A 17,360-nucleotide genomic window follows, 5' to 3' on the forward strand; every position below is an offset into this window, starting at 1 on the left:
AGAAGTAAAAGCTATCCACATGGCTAAATACACCTGAACTATTATTTCGGACTCTTAAAGACTCTGCACAGATCTGTACTACTTGTTCGACCCCTTTGCTTATTTGTATTACTTGTATTATTGCTTTAGCGCTGGGATGCCCCCGGGTAGCCATGCGCTATACAAATGCGTAATTCATTCACATGATTAGCTTTGACCCCCACCTATTTGTAATGTTAGCTTTACTGACTTACCTGTTTGACTATGCTCCCTCATGTACCGTCTCTTTGTAAAGCGCTCTGATATCTGCAAAGATCTTGTTCGCGCTATATAAAACTTTCGAATAAAATAAAATAAAATCTGCAAGCTTTTCTTTTTATTGCCATGGCTATGGTCAGACTGTGTGTTACATCACTCTGGATAAATCCTGAACCTCCTACCTTTTGTCATTGGAAGGCCAGGATGCTGGCCTGGTACAAACTTGAGACTTCTGTTCAGGCTTTCAGAGGAATGAAAAGACGCTTAACTGCCTCTAAGAACTGGGCACCATTTGAAAAATGGGTGGCAAATTAATTATGGTTATCTTTTCTTTTTTTTTCTTTTTTTTGTGTCATGTTTCTATAACTTTTTATGTATGTATTATGTATGATTTATGTTTGGATGGTTCAATCTGTCTCCCACCACCACCAGATAAAAGAGAAAAATGTCAATAAATAAAATTAAAAAAAATAAAAAATTCTGGTTTGCTTCCTACAGACCTGTGGGTTTGCAAGGATTTTGTATAGATTTATAAAGACGAATACATGAGTTTCCATTTTCTCGCTATCTGAATCAGACTGAACATGCCTCCCTTGTCAAGCATAACCGCAAATGCAACCTGCAGTATTGGTGAGTCGCCTAACTTTCCTGTTTTCGTTATATTTGAATGTTTTTTAAAGATTTGAAATCACTGTTGTCTTTTCTGCAGGTGGAACTGCTTACCCAGTGAAGGCATTGTTGATCACCACAGGTCTGTACCTACAAAACGAAGCAGAAAATATCAATATTAGCCGTCCTTATCTCAGTTACACTCATTATATAATATTTATTCCATGCAGTATCAGCAAAGGTCCCTGGGTGCCATAGCTGAGTAAGCACTGGTTACCCTGAGGCGAGGAAGGCAAGTGAGGACATGTAGATCTCATGGGAAAAGCATATTTTGGGGGCATCATTTTCTCCCCAGCAAACGCACTGCTGAATGCCATCCTTAGGCTGGTACGGGCAACAGCTATGAATGGTGTTGAGTCACAGGGTATTGATGATAACGGTGGGTAAGGGAAGAAGGTTAGGAGTAAAGTAATGTGATTGTTTTTTCAGAAGAAGTTCGCTAAAATAGGGAGATCAGACTGTATAGAAGGAGCGTTGAGAGGAGTGGGGAGGAAATTTGACTGTTTATGTGGGTATGTCGGGGACAATGCGATGGTTATAGAGGAAGGGAGGGTGTTAAGCAGTGAGGTTGTGATATATGCGAGTAGGATGGGGGAGCATTTTAAAAAGAGTTGAAGATGAACAGACCATGATTGCTACTTTGCATTGTATTACTCTATATAAATAAGCATTTGATACTGTGTTTAATTTAAAATGAGATTATGTTGTTAAATCGAATTACGAGTGCTGATGTTTGAATGACTAATAGGTATTTGTCTTTATTGTCATTTGTAGTGACCCCTGATGAAGGGCGCTTCTAAGCCCGGAATGCATTGCGATTTTATCAAATAAACATTGCTTGTGATGAATTTTGCATTTGTCGTATTTGCATGAAGAGGTACGGATGGGCACAGTGTCAATATGAGAAACTTGGAAAAAAGCGAAAACATCTGTGTGTGGATTCGTTTATAAAGGAGAGAAACATTTGGTTCAAGAGTGAGAACGTGGTCAAAATTGTGAATACATATGATTGCCTAAGGATGGCATTCAGCAGTGCGTCTGGTGGGGACAAAATGATGCCCCCCAAATATGCATTAGTCAACTTTCGAGCAGCTATTGGGCTGGCCACTACACCATTTGGCACGCATTTGTGGAGTACGTGGAGAACTTGTGAAAATGGAAAACGGGTGTGCATCCTATTCACCCCTAGGCTGATGACCTCATGGGAAAGCCACGTTTTAAGATGATGTCGAAACACTATGAGCGAGGTCTTCTTGACAGTGAGAATTTCAAGTAATTCCAGAGACTTGTGGAGCTAAAAGAAAAGCTTCTGCCTCCTATTTTTTTGTCCTCAGAACAACCGCGGCCAGTGCAGGTAAGAGCATTGGGGCTGGGTTGGGGGGGGGGGGGATTTGACAGATGACCAAGAGGGAAAATTAAATAAATAATAAATGTTCCCTCGTCGCTGCCTGTCGAAATCCCCCCACACTCGGCCCCACCACTCTTACCTGCACAGGCCGCAGTTGCTGCAGAATCTCCGGACTGTCAGAAGATTTGCCGTTGCTGAATGAAGGCTCAGCCAGTCAGTCAAATAATAGTTTTTTTTAAATATTGGTTTAAAAAACACTGCTATAAAAACCTCCTAAAATCATACACAGATAAAAGTGGTTAAAAGACATATCAACAATATAAATGTACAGCAATACAATAAGAAGAGTCAGATTTATGGGAATATATCAACCCACCAAGTTCTTTACAAATTATCAGACAGGACTTTTAATAGCTCCTGTATTGCATTGAAAAATCTCCAAATTACACAAGCAACATTTAAAAATCTCATATCTACCATCAGGCTGAGAGCTTGATCCCGATTAGTAATTCCATAAGTGATAAAAATGGGTTTTAAAAATGTTTTCTGCTCACCTAAAAACCATAAGCAGTCCAGTAATATATGTATTCCATTACATTTTACCTTCAACCCGCAAGTGCACATGCCCTGCTCATCTCTCATTACTGCTTTTGTCTTCTTATCTGTGTAATATGGATGTATCCTGACCCAGTAGTTTAACACAGCATTCCTAAGTTTGGGGTTAGGCAGGGACTCGATGCATGGAAATTTGACTACATTACTCCAACCTTCAATCAGGAATTGGGTGGACGATTCACCCCTCAAGTAAAACAGGGATCTGTAAAACTTTCCTCCACTGATCTGGGGTTAATGACAGTTTGGCAGAGAGTTTACCTAATGTATGTCTAATTTGAGATGGCCAGCACAGTTCACTGTTCTCTATCTCCCCTTGTGCTGAGATGTGATATTGTTGGGTTTCCTCTCTATTTAATTTCAGTGTTGTTAGCCTCATGAGCCTTCTAAACGTTGGGGGTTGGCGTGCCGGTCTGCTACAAACTCAATAGGAGTAGATATCCATGTGCCCCCTCAACGCGGCTCCGCTGGGAATTCCCAGCATTGCCGCCTTGAGGGGGCACATGGATATGACAAGTAATGCAAATAGCAATTTACTTTGGATTTCCGCTGTAGGTACATTGTAGCCGGCAGTTAATTTTCACTTTTCTGTAAATATCAACCCTATTTTTACATAGTGAAACGTGAGTAAGGTGGGGATTTGTGCACCCCGTCCTGAAGAGGGAGTTGATCTCCGAAACATGTCGACGCGCACGAGAAGTGATGTACATAACGTTACATAGACACCTCGCACTTCACTTTTTTAACAGTACCAGCCGGGGGCCTATTAAAAAGTTTTTAGTCCACCCCACGAGCCAGGCACTTTTTAACTTATCACTCACTCATAACCCCACCACTCACTGACATCAAACCCTCACACGCACCACGCATAGTCATTGAAATAAGTGCTCCCACGTAGTCGTAGGTCGTAGCACACCGCATCCTGTAGAGTGGTGCGAAGACCCCAATGATGAAGCATGACACCAAGGGTCTTTTTGGTGTGTGAGGGGTATTTTAAAAACACTAGGTGCTCCCCACCACTGTAGGGAACACTTTTAGAACTATTGGTGGATCTCTTTTGTTTACACAAGCTTAATCAGGGAGAACGAATCCACTTGTTTACACTCTCTCTCCCCTTCTTGTTATTTCCATATGTTTTGATTAGACCAAGGAATACTTTGGAGAATACTTTCTCCCCCACATTCAACAAACTGTCTAGATGGTAATTTTTGAGCTGTGTGGCACCATCTTTCCTATATATTGTCTAATTATCGCACCTTTGAATGGTGGCATGAAAAAAGCTTTGCCAACCATCCACATTATTTTTTATTATGACTGAAGGAAGGTTGTCTGCGCATGCAGCCTTGGTTAGCTTGAGGTTCTCAATAGTTTCCTTTTTTTTCTGAAATCAAAAATATGACCCGACATCCTCCTCAATCTCAACCTTAATTTTCAGGACCTCATCCTCGTTATTACCACCATATAAGTTACTCAAGTAGATGACCCAGTCGCCCTCTTCTACTGGGCACCTCATTCCCCCATGCTCACACCCATCACGCACTACCAGCCAGAACTTCCTAAAATTATTTGTTTTCATCACTTCAAACATAGTTTGCCAGTTTTAATTTGTAAACTCTATTTTTCTTTCCCTCACTTTATTTTTGCACTCAAGCTTTCCCTGGCAGAGTTTCCCATATATTTCCAGGTCATTATTTTTCCTTAGATGTCTCTCCCATTTTTGTACCCTTCACTTTAACCTCCAGCTATATGGGTTAAGTCTTATCCTCAAACATTTTACAACCTGTTCTACCACTTGGTCATACCATATCAGAGATTCACTCTGATTGCCTGGCACAAAGAGTAATGTGTCATCTATCATCAGGTCATTAAGTATCTTTGAACTTTCCTCTGTTACAAGGGTTGTTATACGTCCACGGTATTCTATGTGCAGGGGGGGTGACTATATCTCTTTGCTCGCATGGCCCTACACCAACCAATACCTGTAAAGGCCTATGATCACTGCCCTGTGTATGCAGAACTTCAAATCTCTCAACTGAGTAAAAGTGTCAAGCATTAACAAAAACATAATCAATTGGATAGACCTAGCTGTCCACCCATAATGGATGAAGTATCCTACGTGAAGTTCGTTTCAATAGGTGTCCACTAATGATACTGGTGACTCGCTAAGCAGAGTCTTATAAATAATGCATATAAAATTAAACTGGACTCTTTGCTTTATCTGGAGCCAGTTTCTGAAGCAGTGGACTGCATACGCTCAGAGAGGGGAGACCAGTAATTAAATGGAACCTGTTGTTCTGAATGACCTGTTGCTTGGGTAATAGATATAGTGGTAGCTCCAAATAAAGGGAGTTCACACAATCGAACTTAGAACCTAGGAGGACCCTGACCACAGTGTGTTCACAATCTGTAAACTACAGAGGAATAATCTTACCCTGTACTTTAAGGGAAAGGGTTAAAGAATGCACTCTTGAAGACATTTGAGGAGCTAATAGTAATTTTGCAGTCCATTTCACTCCTGAGCTCTAGATTTTAGTACAAGGAGTATGTAATATGCCCATCACAGAAGGCCAACAGGTATCTAGTCATAGTACATTATTTTCTAAAACTTTTAAATGTTGAGAGCTCCCTTGAAGACAATGAAGTGGTTCAGGACTAATAATGGCTGGTAGAAGCCTCTGCTCCAACATTCCAATGTGTGTCTTTGTGCTCCTTCCCTCAATTTAGAACATTCTATCCTCAATGGGTGGAATGGTCTGATAGCCTTACATCGCTTCTGACCAGGGCTATAATAGTTGTTAAAGGCCCTCTCCCTTGTTATAGGTCTCACTAACTCATGTTCAGGACCTTTAACAATGGTATATCGCTCAGCAGCGGACTACAAAGCTATATTTTAATGATAATAGTTTCTACTTATTCTGCATTGAGTTTCAACCTATTATACTCATCCATTTCAAAATTTAAACTCATGGATAGCCGGGACGAGGCCTGTGAAGAAGGGTTATTTTCTTAATGCACTGAGTGTAAGGTTGAATCTATTTTTCATTAAATAAAGCATTAGCTTAAGGGCTCACATAAATATTACCCTGCTGAAAAGTAGATTGAGTTGTCCTAATGTGTCTGGATGTGACCTGCTGTACTCTAATAAAAAAGTGCTTAAAATAACTGTGATGTGCTGCAGGTTTTACAATGTAGCTGCATTAAGAAATCTTCTTGTACCCTTTTATGAGGATACCAGCAGCCCGTCCCGACGTTGTCCGGGTATGAATTGCTGCCGGCCAGTAGTATATTGTTTTGTATGATTTCGTTTTGATAGCATTATCTGTGAAAGGCCTGTGAAACGCTCCGATTCACAGTGCACTGCTGATGCACTTAAGAGTGCGCGTTCAGTAGTGTGTGAACTTGAGTTTCCCTACTTTATTTTTCCTTGCAATATTATATAGCGCGAACTCGACAACATGGCATGAGCACAATTTACATTACAGAAAAACACATTCATTTGTGGTAGGCATGGGGAGACAAAGGGATTTGCCTGGAATCACAGGATGTTGAGCTGATGCCGAGATTCGAACGTAGCTCCCCAGCTCTAAAGTTCGCAATTCTAGAACTTGTGGCGGGAGGTGTGTCTAAAAGTGTATGTTGGTGCTGGCCATCAATGAGAGAGACCTGTGCATTTTTCAAATGGGTGGTGAAAAAAATATGAGTATGTTGCTGGAGAGGTGGGCGGCCGTGCCACCAATGTACTTACTGGGGGAGGGTAAACATCCATTATTCCGCAACTTTCTTTCCGCATACCATCACTCCGCATACTTTCATTACGAAAGTACCATGACTCCGCAATGCCATTATAACGCATGGCATTACTTTTTATATATTTTAGCCCGCATACATTTACAACAAAATTCGTTGTAAATGCATGAATGGTAAAAGCATGTTTTTTTTAAATGTTTGGATAAGGTAAGTATGGGTATAGGGGTATATGTTTCGGGGTCCTGAGGTATATGTTTTGAGGTATTTGGGTATTTTAAGGGTTCCAATATAGTTTTGGGTTATGAGGTACAGGGGTAGTTTTAGGGTTTAGGGATAGGTATGGGTTTTGGGGTACAGGGGTATTTTTAGGGTTCAGGGCTATGTTTGGGTTTTGGGGTATAGGTGTATTTTTAGGGTTCAGGGGTAGGTTTGGGTTTTGGGGTACAGGGGTATTTTAAGGGTTCAGGGCTAGGTTTGGGTTTTGGGGTACAGGGGTATTTTAGGGTTCAGGGGTAGGTTTGGGTTTTGGGGTACAGGGTTATATTTAGGGTTCAGGGGTATTTTTAGGGTTCAAGGGTAGGTTTGGGTTTTGGGGTACAGGGGTATTTTAAGGGTTCAGGGCTAGGTTTGAGTTTTGGGGTACAGGGGTATTTTAGGGTTCAGGGGTAGGTTTTGGTTTTGGGGTACAGTGGTATTTTTAGGGTTCAGGGCTACGTTTGGGTTTTGGGGTACAGGGGTATTTTTAGGGTTCAGGGGTAGGTTTGGGTTTTGAGGTACAGGGTTATTTATAGGGTTCAGGGCTAGGTTTGGGTTTTGGGGTACAGGGGTATTTTTAGGGTTTAGGGAAAGGTTTGGGTTTTGGGGTACAGGGTATATTTATAGGGTTAAGATGGGTTAGTGTTTATGGGTGTTGGGGTATTTTAAGGACTACGGGTGGGTTATGCTTATGGGGTGCAGGGGTATTTTAGGGTTCAGGGGTAGGTTTGGGTTTTGGGGTACAGGGTTATTTTTAGGGTTATGGGGTATTTTTAGGGTTCAGGGGTAGGTTTGGGTTTTGGGATACAGAGGTATTTTAAGGGTTCAGGGCTAGGTTTGAGTTTTGGGGTACAGGGGTATTTTAGGGTTCAGGGGTAGGTTTGGGTTTTGGGGTACAGTGGTGTTTTTAGGGTTCAGGGCTAGGTATGGGTTTTGGGGTACAGAGGTATTTTTAGGGTTCAGGGGTAGGTTTGGGTTTTGAGGTACAGGGGTATTTTTAGGGTTCAGGGCTAGGTTTGGGTTTTGGGGTACAGGGGTATTTTTAGGGTTTAGGGATAGGTTTGGGTTTTGGGGTACAGGATATATTTATAGGGTTAAGATGGGTTAGTGTTTAAGGGTGTTGGGGTATTTTAAGGACTAAGGGTGGGTTAATATTATGGGGTGCAGAGGTATTTAAAGGGAGCAGGGTGGGATTAGCACACAATATGAGACATGGCATGAGCGTTTGCCACGCCCCCAGCACACGCCCACAGCACAACGCAGACACGCCCACAAGGGACTACTTTGCTGGCACGTTTCTTTTACCTTTTCAATGTATATGCTGGGCGTCTGCATAGCCTATGTCCTTCTGCTGCAACTGCCCTTTCCAACGCTGTATTGGGTGTTGTGATTGGTGCTCTGGTTCCTGAGATTACCCGCCTCAAAGGTTTGGGCTCTCTCTTTATTATATTGGTATGGATAAGTAAATCTATAAACATTGAAGAAACTTTAAAATAGAAGATAGATGACAAATACATCATAATGAGGGCACTACAGCCTTGCAAAAGTTGTTGACTTATTTGTATTGAAGAAAGAAATTGCCTTTTACTCTGCAAGTTAATTATATTTCTCACCAGTAGAATAAACAAAGGCTGCCCCACCCTGTTAATTATCTGTCACACTGTACCAGTACTAAGGACACTCAGGTCCCCTGAACAAAGGAGGAAGCGCAGAAAACTAGAGAGGGGCTCCTCTTTGACGTTTTGGTGAGAAAGGCCATATATAGTGATGTCTGCAAAAAACAACAGGTGATGGACAGAATGCAGAACAATGTCATACATTCACCCCAGTACAGAGATCTGGGCCTACATCCATCGTTTTTTTGCTCACCATGACATTCCAATTTGAACCCAGCCATATGCAAATCAGTCTTGACCCTGTGCCCCATGGGAACAGTCCAGCCCGAATTGCCAAGCCAGGTCCTCCCTGGACTGGAAACAAGCATCCAAGGACCGGTTTCGGGCTTTCAGCCCTCATCCGCCTGGATAGCTTGATTCCAGAGGCATGGAGACACGGGACTCTCGTCTGAGCATACCCGTCTCACTCGGGGTGACAAATGCAAAAAACAACAGGTGATGGACAGAATGCAGAACAATGTCATACATTCACCCTAGTACAGAGATCTGGGCCTAAATCCATCGTTTTTTTTGCTCACCATGCCATTCCAGTTTGAACCCAGCCATATGCAAATCAGTCTTGACCCTGTGCCCCATGGGAACAGTCCAGCCCGAACTGCCAAGCCAGGTCCTCCCTGGACTGGAAACAGGCATCCAAGGACCGGTTTCGGGCTTTCAGCCCTCATCAGCCTGTGTGGCAGGGTATGCTCAGACGTGAGTCCCTTGCTCACTTTGCCACTGGATTCAAGCAAGCTGGGCTGAAGACAGCTGGAATGCCAAAAACCGGTCCTCGGAAGCTTGTTTCCGGTCCAGGGAAGACATGGCTTGGCAGTTCGGGCTGGACTGTTCCCATGAAGCACAGGGTCAGACTGATTTGCATATAGCCATGTCTGAACTGGGGTGGCAGAGTGGGCTAAAGAACGGTGATGGATTAAACCCAGATCTTTTGACAGGGTGTGAGTGTTTGATTGATTCAGATGCTCCGTCCATCACCACCCCCTTTTGTACCGCTTTTGGCCGCCATAAGTGTAGCAGGGTATGCTCAGACGTGAGTTCCTTGCTCACTTTGCCACTGGATTCAAGCAAGCCGGGCTGAAGACGGCTGGAATGCCAGAAACCGGTCCTCGGAAGCTTGTTTCCGGTCCAGGGAAGACATGGCTTGGCAGTTCGGGCTGGACTGTTCCCATGAGACACAGGGTCAGACTGATTTGCATATAGCCATGTCTGAACTGGGGTGGCAGAGTGGGCTAAAGAACGGTGATGGATTAAACCCAGATCTTTTGACAGGTTGTGAGTGTTTGATTGTTTCAGATGCTCCGTCCATCACCACCCCCTTTTGTACTGCTTTTGGCCGCCACAAGTGTGGCAGGGTATGCTCAGACGTTAGTCCCTTGCTCACTTTCCCACTGGATTCAAGTAAGCTGGGTTGAAGACGGCTGGAATGCCAGAAACCGGTCGTCTGAAGCTTGTTTCCGGTCCAGGGAAGACATGGCTTGGCAGTTCGGGCTGAACTGTTCCCATGAGGCACAGGGTCAGACTGATATGCATATAGCCATGTCTGAACTGGGGTGGCAGAGTGGGCTAAAGAACGGTGATGGATTAAACCCAGATCGTTTGACAGGGTGTGAGTGTTTGATTGATTCAGATGATCCGTCCTTCACCACACCCTTTTGTACCGCTTTTGGCCGCCATAAGTGTGGCAGGGTATGCTCAGACGTGAGTCCCTTGCTCACTTTGCCACTGGATTCAAGCAAGCCGGGCTGAAGACGGCTGGAATGCCAGAAACCGGTCCTCGGAAGCTTGTTTCTGGTCCAGGGAAGACATGGCTTGGCAGTTCGGGCTGGACACATGAGGCACAGGGTCAGACTGATTTGCATATAGCCATGTCTGAACTGGGGTGGCAGAGTGAGAACGGTGATGGATTAAACCCAGATCTTTTGACAGGTTATGAGTGTTTAATTGATTTAGATGCTCCGTCCATCACCACCCCCTTTTGTACCATATACAGTGATGTCAGCAGCGGGTGAAGCTGAGGCCCCAAGAGCAGATGTGACCAGTGACTCCTGGGTAAGGCCATTGTGAACTGCCCCTGCATGCTCTACAGGATGGTCAAATGCAAAAGAACAATTGATGGACAGAATTCAGAACAATGTCATACATTCACCCTGTACAGAGACCTGGGCCTAAATCCATTGTTGTTTTACTCCCCATGTCATTCCAGTTTGAACCCAGCCATATGCAAATCATTCTTGACCCTGTGCCGAACGGGAACAGTCCAGCCCGAACTGCCAGTCCAGTTTCTCCCTGGACTGGAAACAAGCATCCAGGTCCAGTTTCGGGGTTTCACCCTCATCAGCCAGGATAGCTTCACTCATGTGGCATTGAGAGCACGGGACCCAGGTCTGTGGATAGATAGTCCCGCTGTGGGTGGCAAATGCAAAAAGAACAATTGATGGACAGAATGTAGAACAATGTCATACATTCACCCTAGTACAGGGGATCATGGCAGGAGTGGAGAGGTGTAGTGGCCCCTAGGGGTGCCTACCTGAAAGGAAAAATACGTTTTAGGTCAGAAAGCCTACCAGAACTGCTCCTGGTGGCTAGAGCTCACCACCAGGAATAAAATAAGTCCAGGATCATCCAAATTGGCCCAACGACCCGAGGTATGGCTTATTAAGGTTGGTGACCTTTGGCCTCTAGTGAGGATCATAGCACATGGGTCTCCACCGCATCTCCTTTCGATTAGCCTCAAAGGAAGCTAGGACTCAGAGGTCAGCATGTGAATTACTTCATCAGTTGCAGGGAGGGGCCCTGCATGGAGCCCCATCCCCAAGTTAACTCTTGCCCTTGGGACCCCATCTCCATAGGGCTAATGCAAAGCGAAGGGAGAGCGCCATCGCACCCCCTCCAATAGAGGTGATCCTGCACCAACTCCTGTGCCCATGTCTTGGGGGAGCGTGGGCCACCGCATAAGAAGCACCATGCCAGAGTAGCAAGCGGGGGAGAACTCTGCTGGATCAGATGGGGGTGGGCTCCCCAAGCTGCTTCCAACAAAGAGAGCCCATTGGGGTGCCTGGGTGGGAACAGTCACCCCAATACAAAAAGAAACGAAACAGAAAAGCTACATGGTTCTCTCCACCATAGCAGGAGAGCAGCTAATAAAATATTAATTTCTCCTGGCATGAGAACCCTATAATTCCCTGCAGGCCAGCTAGTTTGCATATTTTTCTCCACTGTGGCAGCCCCAAAACAGGGAGGGGTGCCATCAATGATTAAAAGAAAGTGTGGTGTAGCTGCAGGAGCGCAGCAACTTCCTGCCAAAAAAAGTTAAAGGTACTGACCCTGTGTTTGCGTGGGTCTGGAAATAATGACTCTTCTCTGAAGTTCATCATTATTTAAACTTTTTATGGCTGGAGCTTGTCTTCTACAGTTGAGAATGTAGCAGTTTTTAGGGGCAGGTTCCATGGCTGCATTTTATATTTTTATTTCATTTGATGAGTTTTATATAGCGCTAGCTAGACCCGAAGGTATCAAAGCGCTTTACTTGAGGTTCCACAAAGTTACAAATTTCCATCAGTTAACAGGTTACATCAGTTACTAGTAAAACATTTAAAGATCATAGATGATGAGATAAATTGAGCGTAGAAGGGTAAGGGGGTAGGGTGGAGGGGTAGGAGGGAGATACGATGGAGAGACGAAGGAAAGTGTGCCCCAAGTCCTGCTGGGTAGGTGATGGCCTAGGGGGAAGTGTACGGCCCATCTCCTCTCTAGCTATCGGGTAGCTCCACCGGGCATCGGCCAAATAGCAAGGTCTCAGCTGAAAATCCTTGAAAGAGCATAGGAAGATGAGATAAATGGAACGTAGAAGGGTACGGGGGAAGGGTAAAGGGCTGGGTAGGTGACGGCCGAGGGGAAAGTCCACAACCCATCTCCTCTTTAGCTAACAGGTAGCTCCACTGGGCATCGGTCATGATGGGTGAGCCGGGTGGGGGAGGATGGTAGAGGAGCACCCCTAGCCTCGCTTGTGTAAGCTAGATGAGTCCATCCATGGAGTCCGTGTGGTTGGAGGGGCTTCTCTATTTGCTGAAGTCCATTAAAGGGAAGTATTTAGGGGTGTGTGTAATAAAGGCACTCATCCTTTTCTAAAGAAAAAGCACTGACTAGACAATCATTGGATGTTATTATTGCTCGCTAGTGAATGGTGATTATCACACCACCTCCTCCCCTGAGTAGGACTTGGACTTCTCTGCTTCATTACCTTGAGAGAGTTAGGTGCTATAATGGGGTGCTTAGTTCCCAGTAAGAGGAAATTGTGACCCTATTACTTGTGCATACCTCACATCCTGCACAACTAATTGCATTCAATGTTCCCTCTAGTTTTTTCTTCTGTGTGCAGCAGTGGAGGGTCTCTGTGCACTGCAACCATGGCTATGCGCGCCAGGAACCAGACAACACGCGTGTACCATGCCAAATATCACTCTAAATATTTACTTAAAAAAGTGAAAAGATGGTGCATTTTCACACATACAGCGCCACGTTAAGGGTCTTAAGGTCGGTTTGCAAATTGGATAAACACGCCATTACATGAATTAGTTACACAGATAAGTATACTTAAGGCTTAGAAAAGCACAAGACTCCAGTGGTGGTACCATCATTAGATTTTACTAAATATTCTTAACTGGAGCACTGTTCATTGGGTGGGGAAATATTGAGAGCCTATACAATATCACATGTACACAATAAGTTACAAAATTTGATAACATATTTACAATTTGATGTGAGAGCTGCTGAGTAATGTTGGGCTATCCCACCAGAGATAGTTTGTAAAACTTAGACATCCAGGCAAACATGGACTGTGGGAGAGAGCCGTTCAGACATGTCAAGTGGCATCACTAGATGGGTGACAGGGTTACTTCTCACAGCGATCCTTGCCATTTTTCCAGTGCTGATACACTCTATCAAGGTCAACTTTTCCATTCAGGAGGTAGGCCTTTGTCCTCATCAGCATATCCAAATGCTTCTGCTCTAGTCTATTCCTCAATTTACTCTTGATAGTATTCATGAGGCTGAATCCTCGTTCACAATCTGCACTAAATGCTTGAAATGTTGCACAGACATCAACAAGCTGAGACACAACACTATACTGAGCAGCATTGCGTACAGTGAAATTCACCAGGTCTTGAAAGGTGGTAAATAACCCACCCTTTACATGTTCTTCCACCACATATTTATAATCTCTGTATTGCCGAACAACATCTTCTGGTGTTTCACAATCACCCAGGACCAAGACATTTTTATACTTTTCAACAAGTCTTTGTATATTCTCAGTCCCGAAATCAAAATGTGATTGTGTTGCCATTGCCTGTATTTCAAAACTTGCCCATTCTTTCAGTTAATCTTCAGGGACCCTATTTTGCATATTTTGCATGTGCTCACAAAGAAGGGAAACAAAGGACAAAATAGGTCTACTGTCAAACTCTTGCCTTTCCTTGTACAACACAATCATATCTCTTACATTGCTGCTCTAAAAGACAGTGTCCCCCAAATATTGTTCCTTAATTTGGCCAATCTTTGCTCTTGCATACTGTACAGCTTCAACAGTAGTCAAATAACTTTTTTGGAACAGTTTGCACAAAGATGCAAGTTCACTCAGAATGTCATTAAGTACTGCAAGGGAAATACGGTAATTTGAGTCAGATAGCTTTTTGTAACAATATTTAGCAACTGGATCATTCTCTTCAACTTTTTCATGCTCAAAGTACTAAAGAACAGCCTCATAATTCCGAATTAGTGGACCAACTGCAAAATGCCTTGAAAGCCACCGGACTTCATTCAATGGTCGAAAAGAGACCACTTCACAATCAGTTACTGATGCCATTTCATCCAGCTTTGACTTCCTTGCAGGAGATCTGGAGAACACAGTGTAGACAGTCCTCAGTAATGTCTCCATCTCTTTAATCATTGGAACCCTCTTCCAGGCATCATCAACTCCCAAATCTTCTCGGTGAGCGACACAATGCTGCTCAACTAGATGGGGAATGGATTGTTTAAGGCGAGTAGCAACACCATTATTTTTACCCAGCATCACAGACGCACCATCGGATGTGAACATGACCATTTTCATGAGGTACAGTTCATTGGCAGTGTAGAATTCTTTCACAGCAGTAGTGATAGCCTCAGCATTACAACTAGTCAGCTTCACTATGCCGCCAAACAGTGTTTTGTGCTCTGTTGAGGTTACAGGTCGGAACTTGAAATACAGGATGAGCATTTTTGTAACAGAAATATCTGTGCTCCCATCAAATATCAATGTGTGATACAAAGCGTTACGAAGTTCTGCCATACCTTCACAGTGTATCACGCTATTGATGGCCTCAAGGAACTCAAAGGCATAGTTCTTGCTCCTCCAGCTGTCTGGTATCTTCACATACAAAGCTAGGGGGTCATGGATGTCTTGTACAGATAACATTGAAGTATTCATCTTCACTGCCAGCAACACATTGTTGATGAGAATCTTTATCTCCTCAGGCAGGGATCTTTGTCGTTCAACTACTTCCATTCTATTTGCTTTGTCAGTGGCAGTTTCTGTCAGCATTGCCCGCACTCCAAAACCAAACCTGGCAACAGCACTTCTGTTTATCAATATCACCATGGCAGACTCGTGAACTTTGCTAATTAGATGGCGTTTCAGGTAATCCAGTTTCCAGCCATCACTCCATTTCTTCCCTGTAGAAAAGTCCCCAACAATCTTGGCTTCGGCACATGCGTTGCAAATCAAGCCCACGTCTGGACTGTATTGAAATAGTTCCCCAAGTTGCACGCGAACCTTGCTTCGTGACTTCTGTGTCTCAGCCTCCACAATTTCTTTCATCCACTCTTCCTTGAATACAAGGCAGCATTTCTTCCTTTGTGGTGAAGCATCACACTCTGCAGAAGGTACAGCTTTGCGCTTGAACATATTTGTGATAACTGGGTTTAGCCTGCTATGCCACAAAGCCTGCAAAATAAAGAAACATAGCTAAAGTTGATGCCTATGCTCATGATTGCAATCTGTCACATAATACAGAGGCATTGCCGGCAAAGCGTAGAGTGTAATTACCTGGATTTCTGTCCACTGCCACTCCACTTGTCTGTTCACCCTTGACATCACAAGTCTCTACACTTGTATAGATCATACACAAGAACTTTCGGCAGTAGAGTACTTTTTGAAGAAAAGGAAATTGAAATTAGCTATCCCCGCAACCTAATTAACAGTATCCCATATGGAGAGTTTCTTAGGTTGAAACATAACTGCTCCATGAAACATGATTTCGAAACAGCTGCCAAAGAGAGTTATAACAGATTCCTATTAAGAGGATATAATGCAGAACTTTTAACAACGACACTGCATAAGGTAGAACAATTGCCTAGAGAAGATCTTTTCAAGAAGAAGGAGCAGCGCAGTGATGATGGTCGATGATTTCACATGATAACCACATTCTCTCAAGATGAGAATTGGCTTAAGATGACAATGAAGAAGCACTGGCACATCTTAAAATCCAACAATATCATCGGAGTTGACGTGCCTGTAGCTCCCATGATAACTTTCAGGAAAGCTCATTCCTTAAGATACAGCCTAGTGCACAGCCATCTAGAACCGATGCCAAAAAGGAAAGGATCACTACAAGAGGCAAAGGGCTTCTTCCCTTGTGGGAGATGTAAAGCGTGCTCCTTTAGAAAAAGAACCTTGTCTTATGAAGTCAAAGGACTAAAAGAAGGAAGAAAAATCAATAAGTTTATGTCCTGCCAGACGACGTTCGCAGTCTATTGCTTGAAATGTCAGTGCGGACTAAAATATATAGCGAGCACGATCAATTGTGTGAAACTGAGAATTTTGGAACACATGCGAGCCATCGTGAACAAAGATTTCACTTACCCGGTGGCTCGTCATTTTTCCATTAAGCACAAGAGTGATCGAAATTTGTTACATTACTTTTGTCTAGACTGTGTACCTTAATGCCCGAGAGGAGGCAATAGACGACAAAAACTATGTAGGTTGGAGTCCCGCTATATAGTGGACCTGCAGACGAAGGCCCCTGGGGAACTTAATAGTGGGGAGGAATTGGCAGTACATCTAGGCACCTAGCAAATCAAATTAGGATTGGTTATTAAAATCTGGACTCAAGACTAACTGGAGTCAACTGTTGGGTAGGAATAATGAGAACTGATTATAAATTAATGTTAATGTCCTATGGGTTACTTACATTGACATGTTTTTGTACCTGTAATATAACATGAGAACCACAAGGGAGTTTAGGCAACCTGGATAGGTTGCCAATGCCGATCCACGGCAAGATTATTAATGTCACGACTATAATGATTTGTGCACCAACACGATAATGTTATGATTAATTGTACGGTTTGAACTTGATTTCATTCAATGTTTGTTGGTACACTATATGACTGGTTTTGATACGATGAAATGGAGACTTCCAAGATGGCGCTTACAATTGTGTGGGGCGCCCTCAGTCCCCTTTCTGTTCTCATGTTCAGATTGGCTAAAATGGCGCCGCGCAGCGCGTTGCACTCTAACACCGAAGAAGGGAGTTACCCGAAACGCGTCTGTTTGTGAAGTGAATAAATACTAACTTGCACAGATTCCCGAGAGTGCCGCTTTGTTTTCCTATGAATTGGGAGAATTTGGAGCTTGGATATTTTGCGCGGAGCACCGACGCGCAGCGGCACCCGCCTGCTGAGTGCCTCACGACTTGGTGTACTTTCAGCAGTCATATATATATATATATATATATAAAAAACCATAGGTTTCACACCAGTTATAGTTAGGAATTAGCATTTAA

General features: G+C 43.7%; 1 pseudogene; it reads right to left on the reverse strand.

The window, feature by feature from the left end:
* Positions 1–13,402: 13,402 nt before the first annotated feature.
* LOC147690136 (zinc finger protein 862-like) lies at positions 13,403–15,509 on the reverse strand (annotated as a pseudogene).
* Between the last annotated feature and the right edge of the window lie 1,851 nt (positions 15,510–17,360).

This window comes from Lissotriton vulgaris, chromosome 9, assembly GCF_964263255.1.
Source record: "Lissotriton vulgaris chromosome 9, aLisVul1.2, whole genome shotgun sequence".
Classification (NCBI taxonomy): Eukaryota; Metazoa; Chordata; class Amphibia; order Caudata; family Salamandridae; genus Lissotriton; species Lissotriton vulgaris.